The following is a 12,196-nucleotide window of genomic DNA, read 5'->3' on the forward strand; positions in this document are numbered from 1 at the left end:
AAGGTTCCACCAATTACGGTCACGATTTCTGACTTCAATGCCTTTCGAAAAGAAATCATCACTTCCGTCAAGGATGTGAAGATTTCTTTTCAGATCGGTCGAAGGGGAACTGCTCGTATTTTGGCGGAATCTTTTAATGATTTTCAAAAAATTTTAAATTATTTGAATAATAAAAAACACCAATTTTTTACGTACGACACTAGAAGTGATCGTCCATTTAAAGTTGTACTTCGTGGTCTCACCGGCGATCAGACACCGGATGAGATCACAACCGAATTAAATTCTTTGTTAGGTTTTTCTCCAATTCAAGTAATTCAAATGAGGAAAAGAACCAACTCGAATAATATCAGTAGTGTTGGTTTTGCTCCTGAGCTTTATTTGATCCATTTTAAAAAGGATCAAGTTAATAATTTGCAAATTCTTTAAAAGGCTCGTCTTATGTTTCATTGTCGAGTCAAATTCGAACCTTTTCGAAAATCTTCAACCAATTTCCTTCAAAATATTACGCAATGTCGTCGTTGTCAAGCTTTTTGTCACGGCACTTAAAATTGTAGAATGAATGCCAGATGCATGTTTTGCGGCTCATTCGATCATGAAAAATCTAAATGCCTTTATGGTGGTGATAAACCAAAAACAGAATTTTTCAAGTGTGCAAATTGCGCAGGTAATCATTCCTCGAATTCGCTAGACTGTCCCATCAGGGCAAAAATTATTGCTTCTAGGAAAAATCCCAAAGTTTCCAGAAAAGTTTCTTCTCCTCCTTCCTCTTTTTCGTCTTCACACGTCGGACCGGCAAACAACCTGCCTGTTCGCAGTCAGCCTCGGCCTACATTGGAATCACGGCTGGGTAATACCCGGAGTGATTTTAATGTTACCTGTGCTGAATCTGCGCCACAGACTCGTTGTTTATCGTTCTCAGAGGTGGTTGAAAATGGGTTGCCCTCTTCAGGTTTAACTAATAAAAATGGGAAAAAACCAAGTCTCAACGTTCATGCGAAGGCTTGGGAAAATCCCCGAAATTCAAATACTTTTTCTTCTCCTTCCTCTTCTGATTCTAACAATTTTGTTGATTTGGGTGAGATTACTGAGGAAAAATTAAAATTTTTGCATCAAAATTTAATGGAAATGATGCAACTTATGTTGAAAGCAAATTCAATGTTTGAAGCTTTCCAAACTTCTTTTAATTATGCTAACAAAATTATTATGACTTTACGATTCCCTCATGGATCCAAATAGATGTTTAAATATTTTGAATTGGAATGCTAGATCTTTGCTGGCTAACCAAGATGAATTCTTTTTATTTTTGAAAACTCAAAACATACATGTTGCTGCCATCACTGAAACTTTTTTAAAGCCAGACAATAACTTGAAAAGCAATGCTTTCTTTAAAATTTTACGAAATGATCGACTTGATCGACAAGGTGGGGGTGTAGCTATTGTCATCAATAGTCGTCTCAAATTTAGACTTCTTCCTTCTTTCAATACAAAAGTCTTAGAAACAATTGGAATTGAATTAGAAACTTCTATGGGGAAAATTATAATTATTGCCGCATATTTACCTTATCAATGCAGCGGTGAACAGAAAAATTTTTTGAAGGGAGATTTACAAAAACTCACCAGAAATAAATCTAAATTTTTTGTTATTGGTGACTTTAATGCAAAACACCGATCTTGGAATAATATTTCATCAAATTCAAATGGGAATATTTTGTTTAATGACTGCTCTGCAGGTTATTACACTGTTGAATATCCTAATGGGCATACTTGTTTCTCTTCGATTAGAAATCCTTCCACAATTGATTTGGTTCTAACGGATTTAGGCGAGCATTGTAGTCAATTAGTTACTCATGCGGACCTCGATTCAGACCACCTTCCAGTAACTTTTTCTTTATCCCAAAGTCCCATTGAAAACCCTTTAAAATCAACTTTTAACTTTCAAAAAGCTGACTGGGAGCGATATAGGAATTTTATTGAACGTAATTTGAATGTAAACGTTCCACTGAATTCAATTGAAGATATTGATTTGGCTGTAGAAAATTTGACAACTTCAATAGTCAATGCTAAAGCCGCTTCAATACCCAAAGTTAAACATAAATTTAATCAACCTTTAATTGATGATGATCTTCAGTTTTTGATACGACTGAAAAACATTCGTCGACGCCAATATCAACGTACTAGGGATCCTTATTTGAAATTTATTTATTGCGACCTTCAAAAAGAGATCAAACGTCGTTTAAATTTCATTCGTAATGAAAATTTTGCCAAAGCAGTAGAGGACATAAAACCCTACTCAAAGCCATTTTGGAAATTAACTAAAATTCTGAAAAAGCCCCAGAAGCCAATTCCTACTTTGAAAGACGGGGATAAACTTCTTTTAACGAATGCAGAAAAAGCTCAAAAATTAGCCCATCAATTTGAGTCTGCTCATGATTTTAATTTAAACGTTGTAAGTCCAATTGATGCTCAAATTTCCCTTGAATTTGATGATATTCTTTCTAAACAAAATGTATTTGAAAGTTCTTGTGAGACAAATATTGATGAACTTAAATTGATTTGCAAAAAATTTAAAAATATGAAAGCCCCAGGGGAAGATGGGATTTTCTATATTCTTATTAAAAAGTTGCCTGAAAGCACTTTAAATTTTTTAGTTAAAATCTTCAATAAATGTTTTCACTTGGCTTATTTTCCCAATAAATGGAAAAATGCCAAAGTAACTCCAATTTTAAAACCTGGAAAAAGTGCTTCAGAGCCTTCAAGTTATCGACCAATTAGTTTGCGTCCATCTTTAAGTAAACTATTTGAGAGAGTTATTTTGAATAGAATGATGATTCACATTAATCAGAATTCTATTTTCCCTGATGAACAATTTGGTTTTCGTCATGGACATTCTACTACACATCAACTTTTGAGTGTAACTAAAATGATTAACGCTAGCAAATCTGATGGTTATTCAACTGGTGTTGCTCTTCTTGATATTGAAAAAGCTTTTGACAGTGTTTGGCACAAAGGTTTAGTAGCTAAATTAGCTCGATTTGATTTTCCTGTATATCTCACCAAAATTATACAAAATTATTTGACTAGCCGAACCTTACAAGTAAGCTATCCAAATTCATGCTCTGAAAGGACACCCATTAGAGCTGGTGTCCCTCAGGGTAGTATACTTGGGCCAATCTTATACAATATTTTTACTTCTGATCTTCCTGATGTACCAGAAGGAAAAGGTAGAAGATTATTTGCTGATGATACTTTGCTTTCAGCCAAAGGTCGAAATTTACGGGTGGTACGCAGTAGATTGCAACAAAATTTAAATTCCTTTTTGAATTACTTGAAAATGTGGAAAATTTCTCCTAACGCTTCCAAAACTCAACTTATTTTATTTCCCCATAAGCCAAGAGCAAATTTTTTAAAACCTAATGAAAATCATTCCATAACTTTTAATGGGGTTTCATTAGAATGGTCTGATCACGTGAAGTACTTGGGACTCACACTTGATCGGAATCTTACTTTTAAAAATTACATTGAAGATATTCAATCAAAATGTAATAAATACACTAAATCTCTTTATTCTCTCATCAACAGGAAATCCCGCCTCTGCCTGAAGAATAAGATGCTTATTTACAAGCAAGTTTTTCGACCAGCGATAATGTATGCAGTTCCGATTTGGTCTAGCTGCTGCGCGACGAGGAAGAAAGCCATCCAGAGGATTCAGAACAAGGTTCTGAAAATGATTTTGCGGCTTCCTCTTTGGCACAGCACCGAAGAACTTCATCGGATTGCGAACATTGAATCGATCGAAGAGATGGCCAACAAAATCATCTCCAACTTCAGAGGCAAATCGATGCAGTCTTCCATCGCAGAGATCCGTTCTCTTTATAACTAGTTTAATTTTAGGATAGTGTTTAGTTTTAAGTTTAAAATATTTTTGCCATTACAGGATGTTCTCCTACATTAAATACTTGATTGCGCTAAGCAAATTTAGTTCTTATAAATAAATTTCTTTTACCTAGTTAACTATATGGCTATGAACAGTTCATTATTGAGCTGAACACCTAATTTAATGAAAAAATGTAATATAAATGTAATGATGAATTGATACAAATAAAGACATATTTAAAAAAAAAAAAAAAGCGGCCAATAATAGCACTTTAGTGCTTTTTGAGCATACTTTATTTATCCTACATCGGTATATAATGCAGATTTTATAGCTTTCTAGCTTAGACTATGTATAGAAAAAAATAGTTTTGACTATTTGTCATAAATTTGAAGTATTTCTGTGGTGCTATATGGATTTTGTATTTTGGATTTTTCTCAAGAACTGTTTAAAATTTGCCGCATTAGAAGGACAATAATATGTTTCGAATTCAATTGCAGGTTGATGGTCGTGATAACAGCTAGCCAATATTTGTTAACAGGTGAAATTATCATGTATTTACTATAATCTGGGTTTTTTTTAATATGTCTTTACCTTCTGTACCGCTGGTTCGGCCTCCGCTCCGACCTCCTTGGACAAATATTCGACTAAAACGGTTAAAACGGCTTCGATTAAAATGGTTACGAAAGTTTAGTAGCTCCCGCTGTCCGTTTATCAAAATGAAATCAAATGATGCCACCAGAAAATATCGGATCTACAATCGTTTTTGCTACCGTCGCTATTTGGATCGCACGCAATCTAAGCTTCGCCGCAATCCAAAAACGTTTTGGAAGTTTGTTAACAATAGACAGAAGAACTGCCAAATCTTCTGCTGAGAAATGTAACCTCTTTGTCAGTCATTTTTCCAGTGTTTTCCGATGCATTCGTTAAGGGGGGGGGGGGGGGGTAGGGTCTAACGGGTATAAAAAAACACCATTTTCACGATTTTTTTCTAGAGCTATCATTCAAACAAATGTATTCAAATTTTTTGCATTATACAAAGCATTGTTAAAAGAACATTTAGTAATTTTTTCGTAAAAAAATATTGATAAATGAGCCGGTGACGGAGCACATTCGAGGATGCCTTTTAGAAAACAGGATTTGCGGTGGACACTGTATCTCAGCACAGAATCATCTGAAGTCAAAAAATCAGAGCAAAATATTTTTAATAGATGTTTTTCTAGACCCCAACGTTTTTATTTAACTTTAAAAAATTTTTATGAAATTTTTGTGGCTGTTTGAAGTAAAAACTACGATTTTTCACGAAAAAATCCGCCATTTTGCACCTGTAAAATCTCCCCAAAGTAAAAAAAAAAAACAAGAAAGAAAAACGTTGGGGTCTGGTATTTTATATGTAGAAAATATGTTCCAAATTTGAAAAGAATCGGATAAGTAGTTTTCAAATGACGATGTCCACGGACTTTAAAAATGTGCTTTCGAGAAAAACGCGTTTGAAGTTTCTGCTCTTGCTTTCTTGCAGTATTAGATAGGAGGAGATAAAGGCCTATAATTTCTACAGTTTTGCTTCAATTGACTTGAAAATTTGACACAACATTCTTGAAATGTTTTACAATAAGAAAATAAAAAAATAATAAAAACGATTTTTTGAAAGTGTCAGACCCTACCCCCCCCTTAAGTACAGATCAAATCAATGCAGCCTCACTCTGTTACCCAGAGATGTGTTAGATCTCGACATCTTCGCGATTACTGAAGAAATGGTTCTTGATGCTATCAACAATTTGAAGTTTTCTACCTTGGCCGGAAAAGATGGAATACCTTCGTGCGTTTTGAAAAGATGTAGCGCCATAATAGTAAAGCCTCTAACTCACATATTTAATCAGTCCTTCGATCAACAAAAATTTCCTGACATCTGGAAAAGATCATTCATGAGCCCTGTCTTTAAAAAAGGTGACAAACAGAATGTAAGTAATTATCGAGGTGTCACGTCGCTTGCTGCCTGCTCGAAAGTTTTGGAGAGGATCGTCAATGATGTAATGTTTTCAGCGTGCCGGAATTGGATTTCTGAAAATCAGCATGGATTTTTTCCCAAACGATCAGTAACCTCACACCTGACGGTTTATACCTCATTATGTTTATCCAATATCGATGGCGGAAAGCAAATTGATGCTATATATACGGATATTACAGCCGCGTTTGATTCAGTGAATCACGAAATTTTGCTCAGAAAGTTACGTTGTTTAGGATTTTCGGAAAGACTGTGTATATGGATCAGAAGCTACCTAACAAACCGTCGTTTAGCAGTCAGAATTGACTCCACTGAATCAACCGAATTCAATCCGATTGCAGGGGTACCACGAGGTAGTAATTTGGCACCATTATTGTTCACGCTGTTCTGCAATGATATAAACACGCTTTTTGTTGGATGTGGAGTATTCATGTATGCGGATGATCTGAAAATATTTCTGATCATATTTAAACAGTCTTGCTGATTGCTACGAATTACAACAATACCTTGATACAGTAGTGAACTGGTGTGCTTTCAACTTTCTGGTTTTGAGTGTTGCTAAGGCCGATGACATAGCGAGAGCGATGCGATGCGAATTGGCGAACGCGGCCAATGCGAACTCGAGCGGCGGAACAAATTGACATCTGCTTCGCCGCGTTGACTATGTCAGGTTTAAGCGATTCGCATACATTTTCTTCAAATGTGGTTCGCCGCATTGAATCGCATTCGCCGGTTCGCATCGCATCGCACTTACTATGTCATCGGCCTAAGTGTTGTATCATAACATTTGGACGCAGGAAACAACCTTTCTTGTACGATTATAAAATTGTTGGCGAACAATTACATCGTGTAGACCGAATAAAGGATCTTGGTGTTATTTTAGACAGTCATATGACTTTTAAGCACCACTACTCTGCTACTATTGAAAAAGCTAACCGGATGCTGGGATTTATCATTCGTTTGAGCAAAAAATTTACTGATCCTGCCTTCCTGCGAGCTTTGTACTGCTGTTTGGTTCGTTCAACATTAAAATCTGCAAGCCTTGTTTGGTGGCCATTTGAAGCTGTATGAATTGCACGTTTTGAAGCTATTCAAAAAAGATTTGTGCGATATGCTCTTCGGGAGTTGCCTTGGGAGAATCCTCTAAACCTGCCACCGTATGCTCAGCGTTGTGCTTTACTGGGTCTTCACACACTCTCGGATCGTCATGCCATCGGCCAATCACTGTTCGTGGCGAAGGTTTTAAGAAATGAAATCGACTGTTCATTAGACCGCTGCAGGCTTTGTATAGGAAATCTGAAATTTATAAGTTATCACAACTCCCATACCATTTTTTGACGGAATTTTCACACACAAAAATCTCCGTAAAGTTTGGAAGCGATACATTGAGTCCTGATTTAGCGCAACGAGTTTTAATTTTGTATGGAGAATTACATGGGGAATCAATTTTTTTTATTCAAAAATCGCTACAGATTTACAGAAACATCGGAAAAATAAAGAAAAGGCTGAATACTATTCCTCGACTTAATCTCTACAAATGATGTGAAGGTACTATGATGCTTAGTTGTAACACAACAAAGATATTTGGAATTTAGAAAAGATTTATTAAAAACTCAGACGAGTTTACTTCACTCATGGCATCGCTGGCTGAAAACTTGCATGCAAGTTATTCCTTCCCAGATCGAAGAAACGGTCCCGAATCGGCCCGAAATCGGTCAGAAATTAGTCCAAAGTCAGTCCGTTTAACATGTGAAGATTTATAATGTTGAATTCTTCATAAACTAGTTTAGTAACTTTACTTTACACTATGGTGGTATTATTAAGAGAAAAAGCACCATTATTACAGTGAAAAAAATCATAACTTATATAATTTTCAATCGATTTCGGTAAAAAACCTCTTGAATCATTTGTTTTCACTGATTCACAGAATCCACAGGAAATGAATTTTTTTCAAATGTTAAAATCAGGTCCAAAACCACAATTAAAGTTGATTTTTTCTAACAAAAAAATGCGTTATTTATCGTGTTTTCTATCATTAATTCACAAATACTGTGTGTATTGTGTTAAATTTACCCAAAAATGAAGTTCAGATGATCAATTGCAAATTTAACACTAAACATACCGACATTTTTTATATACCTATTCATACCGCGAGCAGTCATATCTTTTCCGCTAAAACTCTCTTGTTTCTTTACCGATTTCTACAAAGTTTAAAGTTTTGGAAAGCTCGTAATGTGACTCAAATACGGTTATTCAAAGTTGAAGAAAAAAAAAACGGAAAACAGGCTTCGGGAAAAAAGGCTAGAAATCAGTTATTAACTACTCGAAAAAAAAATTCACTTAGTGCCTGAGAACGCTGAAGTTAGAAGCTATATGTTACATATATGGAAATATTTTTTGAAAATCTCTTAAGATCACGGCCACTAAAAATGTAAAAAACCAACCAACCGCCAAAGCTGTTCTCGTTACAGTAGAAAATTCTTGTAAAGTGAACTGGAAATTTGACGTAATTGACATTTTGGCATCTTTAGATTTCTAAAACACAGAATTTTTGACGACTTTTCAAAGGTAGCTGTTTCTTTTTTTGCTTTTTATCAATCTGCCTTTTCTGAGACTATTCTAGCACCTAGATTTGGCTTTGCACTGGAGCGCAGCGTTCTCAGGCAATAAGTGAAATTCTTTCCGAGTACTTAATAACTGATTTATAGCCTTTTTCCGAAGCCTGTTTTTCTAATTTTTTTTTCTTTGACTTTGAATAACTTTGAGAAAAATAATTGTAGCTAAATTTTGTTTGAAAATCGTATTTGAGTCACATTACGAGTTTCCAAAACTATAAACTTTGTAGAAATCGGTCGAGAAACAAGAGAGTTTTAGGGGAAAGTGTTTGCCGTCATTTGACCGCTCGCGGTATGCAAAGGTATACCACATGCGTTACTTAATCTTATTTTTCAACTTGGTTGTGAATTTCGGGATCGTTTCACCACATCTATCACCATGTATCTCCAATAATCTCAAAAAGTTTGTATCTTACTTTCTACATAGTGCTGCAGTTTTTTTCTATCTGCGTTACCCGATTAAAAACGCCTTTGTGTATGCCACGCATTAGCTTGTATTCAAGAATTCATCTAGGAATATTGCATGCAAGTTCAGGTTTCCAGTGCTGCTGACAGTTTTGACTGTTGATCTACTATGAATGATTTTTTTTTTACAAATTGCTTTAACTTTTTTCTGGTAGCATCTAGCTGAAAGTAACCTTAGTAAAAATTGAAGTTTAAGAATACAGTAACCCATTGAAGAAGTTATTTTTTGCATAAAACCCAAAATCGCTTCCCTAGCGATTTTAATCTCAAAAAAAAACTTTCCCCATACTAATTTCCATACAAATTTAAAACCCGTTGCGCTAATTCAGGGATGAACCAAATCATCTTATATTTAACAGAGATGATTGGAGAGCTAAAAGGAATCGAAAAAACACATGGGAGCAAAAAGTCAGTTTTTGCAGCGGTCTACTGTTCATGGTTGCTATCTCGCTGTAATATCAAGACTGGCTTTCACTAGAATCAAGAAGTACGCGGTATGGTAGTAACGACCCTTTACGCTCTGCAAAAATTATCTTCCTACGATTTTATACGCTTTTCGACTTCAATGTATGTACTACAACCTTTAAACGACGTATTGAATCTTATCTAAGAGACGAATTGAGAAATGATAGTTGAAAAATCATCGCTCGAGCAATTTATTTATGTAACCTTAAATTAAGTTTTATCATTAATACAACTATGTCAGATGATTTAAAAGCAACAATAAACAATAAACAATAAGTCTTTTAATCATTACATTCAAGTTATATTATTAAAGTAAATGAAGTGTTCAGTTCAATTATGATCAGTTCAACTCTTTGATTCAGTAAATTCTAAGCATTGTTTATTTGACTTAAATTTGCTATAGCAATCAAGTATTTGATTTATAGGAGAATGTCATGTAGAGCTAAAAAAAATGTATAAACTTAAGCAAAAATCCCAAAAATTAACATAATTGTAAGGAGAACGAATCTCTGCGACGTAAGACTGCATCAGACTGATGGCGTATTTTTTTTTGATTCCGGATTTGGCTCTGGAACCGTCCAAATAAAAAAACGACTTTCGGGTTTCGAGTTATTCCATACGTAGATGAGAACGAGCGCAATGTTTACATGCAGCTGTCATTTTGTTCTCCCTCCTGGATTTCTTCACTCGGTTCTTCACATCTGGATTGCCTTTTTTCGTGTCCGGATTGCACTGGACAGCAGATAGTATGGGAAAGTGGGGAATCATGAGCCACTGTTTTCGTTGTTCCATAACTTCTTTATTATAAAAGATAAAATGAAAATAAAAATGGTTTGGTTTTTTACATTTTCAAGGTATCATAAGGTTTTTTTTTAAGTTTTTAAAAAGTTATTTTCCCCAAATTCTAACTATTTGAAAAAAAGCAATATTTTTTGGATTTTGAAAAATGGTGGGGAATCGTGGGCCACCAAATCCAAATTGACCAAATAACATGCAAAGTTTATGAGTTGAACCAAAACTGTGATTTCCTAATTCATTTCGTTATTTTAAAGCAATTTCAGATGATGAAACAAAAAAGAGAGTATGACCGCATAGATTCCAAAACCTGGCTCGCGAACGTTTTGGCAAAATTTCTTGTATAGGATGGACAAAATATTATTCATAACTCTTCATTCAGCATAAGAAAACTTTACAGATAAATAAAACGTATTTTAAGTTCTGAATGTGTATAAAAACATAAAAATATAGGTGATTCAAGATGTGTGGCAAAATGGTTGCGTTTGTGTGACTTATTGATGTTTCATCAAAAATTCCTTTTTCACGTGAAAGATCATGATAAAACTAAGATCATAAGCGTATGAGCATATTTTTGTTATGCACTTTAGGTTCCCCATCGATGAAATTAGCTGGTGTTTTTTTAATTATGTATGTAAATTTTTCTAACTTTTTTTAGCATGATAAACGAAAGAAGCATATGATGCGTATTTCAGTCAACAACATATAGCAATATATGCTTACGCGAAGCGACGACGATGACAGTTGGTTGGAGATTTTTGTCTCAACACACATCTGAGATATTAAAAGTGGCCCACGTTTCCCCATGGCCCACGATACCCCACTCTCCCCTACTATTTTGCTTGGCTGAGAGGTTCAAAATCGCGGCAATAATCATTTTCCCGTTCATTATTTCAACTGTTTTGCTTTCAGCCAAAAACAGCTGTTTAACGTTTTGACAACAACGTTGAGAGTATTGGTGAACTCCTTGCTAAACTGACTTTCTTCTCAGGGCGACTCCGTTCGTTTTTCGAGCGAACCTAGGTTGCCTCTAGAGCAATAAATGAGCACGATGACAGCAGTTAGAGCGAACCTAGGTTGCCTCTGGTTTGCCTCCAGGTGAAAAAAAATACGGTATAAGCGCACTCGCTCGAAGCATCACTGCCGGCAGAGGGTGAGCTTTACTTAGCCCTTCTCGAGGACTGTTGGGATACCATCAACACAGCCATCAACAGCGTTGCGGAGAACGTCATTCATAGGTATGTAGAATGAACTCGACGGAACAACTGGTTCGACGAAGAGTGTAGGAGGGTCATGGACGAAGAGAACGCCGCTCGGGCGGCAGTTGTGCAAAGAAACACAGTAAGTCGTCGAGCCGTGGAAAATCACCAACAGCGTTAGAGGCAGCGAGTCCGAATTTTCCAACAGAAAAAGCACCACCTGAAGAAGGAGGAGATCGATCGTTCCCAGAAAACACGAAAGTTCTATCAAAAGCTCAACGCATCCCGCAAAGGCTTTCTGCCGTAAGCCGAAATGTGCCGGGACAAGGACGGAGGCATTCTGATGGACAATCGTAATGTGATCATAAGGTGGAAGCACCAATTCGATGAGCACTTGAATGACACACATGCAGAAGACCCAGAGGGAGGGGGAAGGTTCATCGCCAGCGTGATCAACGCCGGGGTGAAGCCACTCCCAACGATGAGTGAAGTTAAGGAAGCCATTCGATTGCCTACACCGGTTGATGGTCCGGATCTAGGACGCATATCAGATACCGGAGAATTGGAAGGAGGGGTAATGTACTCCATCTACAGGAAGGGCAATTGGACTGTGAGAACTACCGAACGATCACTGTCCTCAATGCCGCCTTCAAAGTGCTATCCCGAATCCTACTCCGCCGCCAAACGCAGCAAGTATACATATTCGTGGGAAGCCATCAAGCAGGCTTCATGGAGGGATGATCTACAACACAGACCCCTGAAAAATGTAATGAACACCAAT

Source organism: Uranotaenia lowii, chromosome 3, assembly GCF_029784155.1.
Source record: "Uranotaenia lowii strain MFRU-FL chromosome 3, ASM2978415v1, whole genome shotgun sequence".
Classification (NCBI taxonomy): domain Eukaryota; kingdom Metazoa; phylum Arthropoda; class Insecta; order Diptera; family Culicidae; genus Uranotaenia; species Uranotaenia lowii.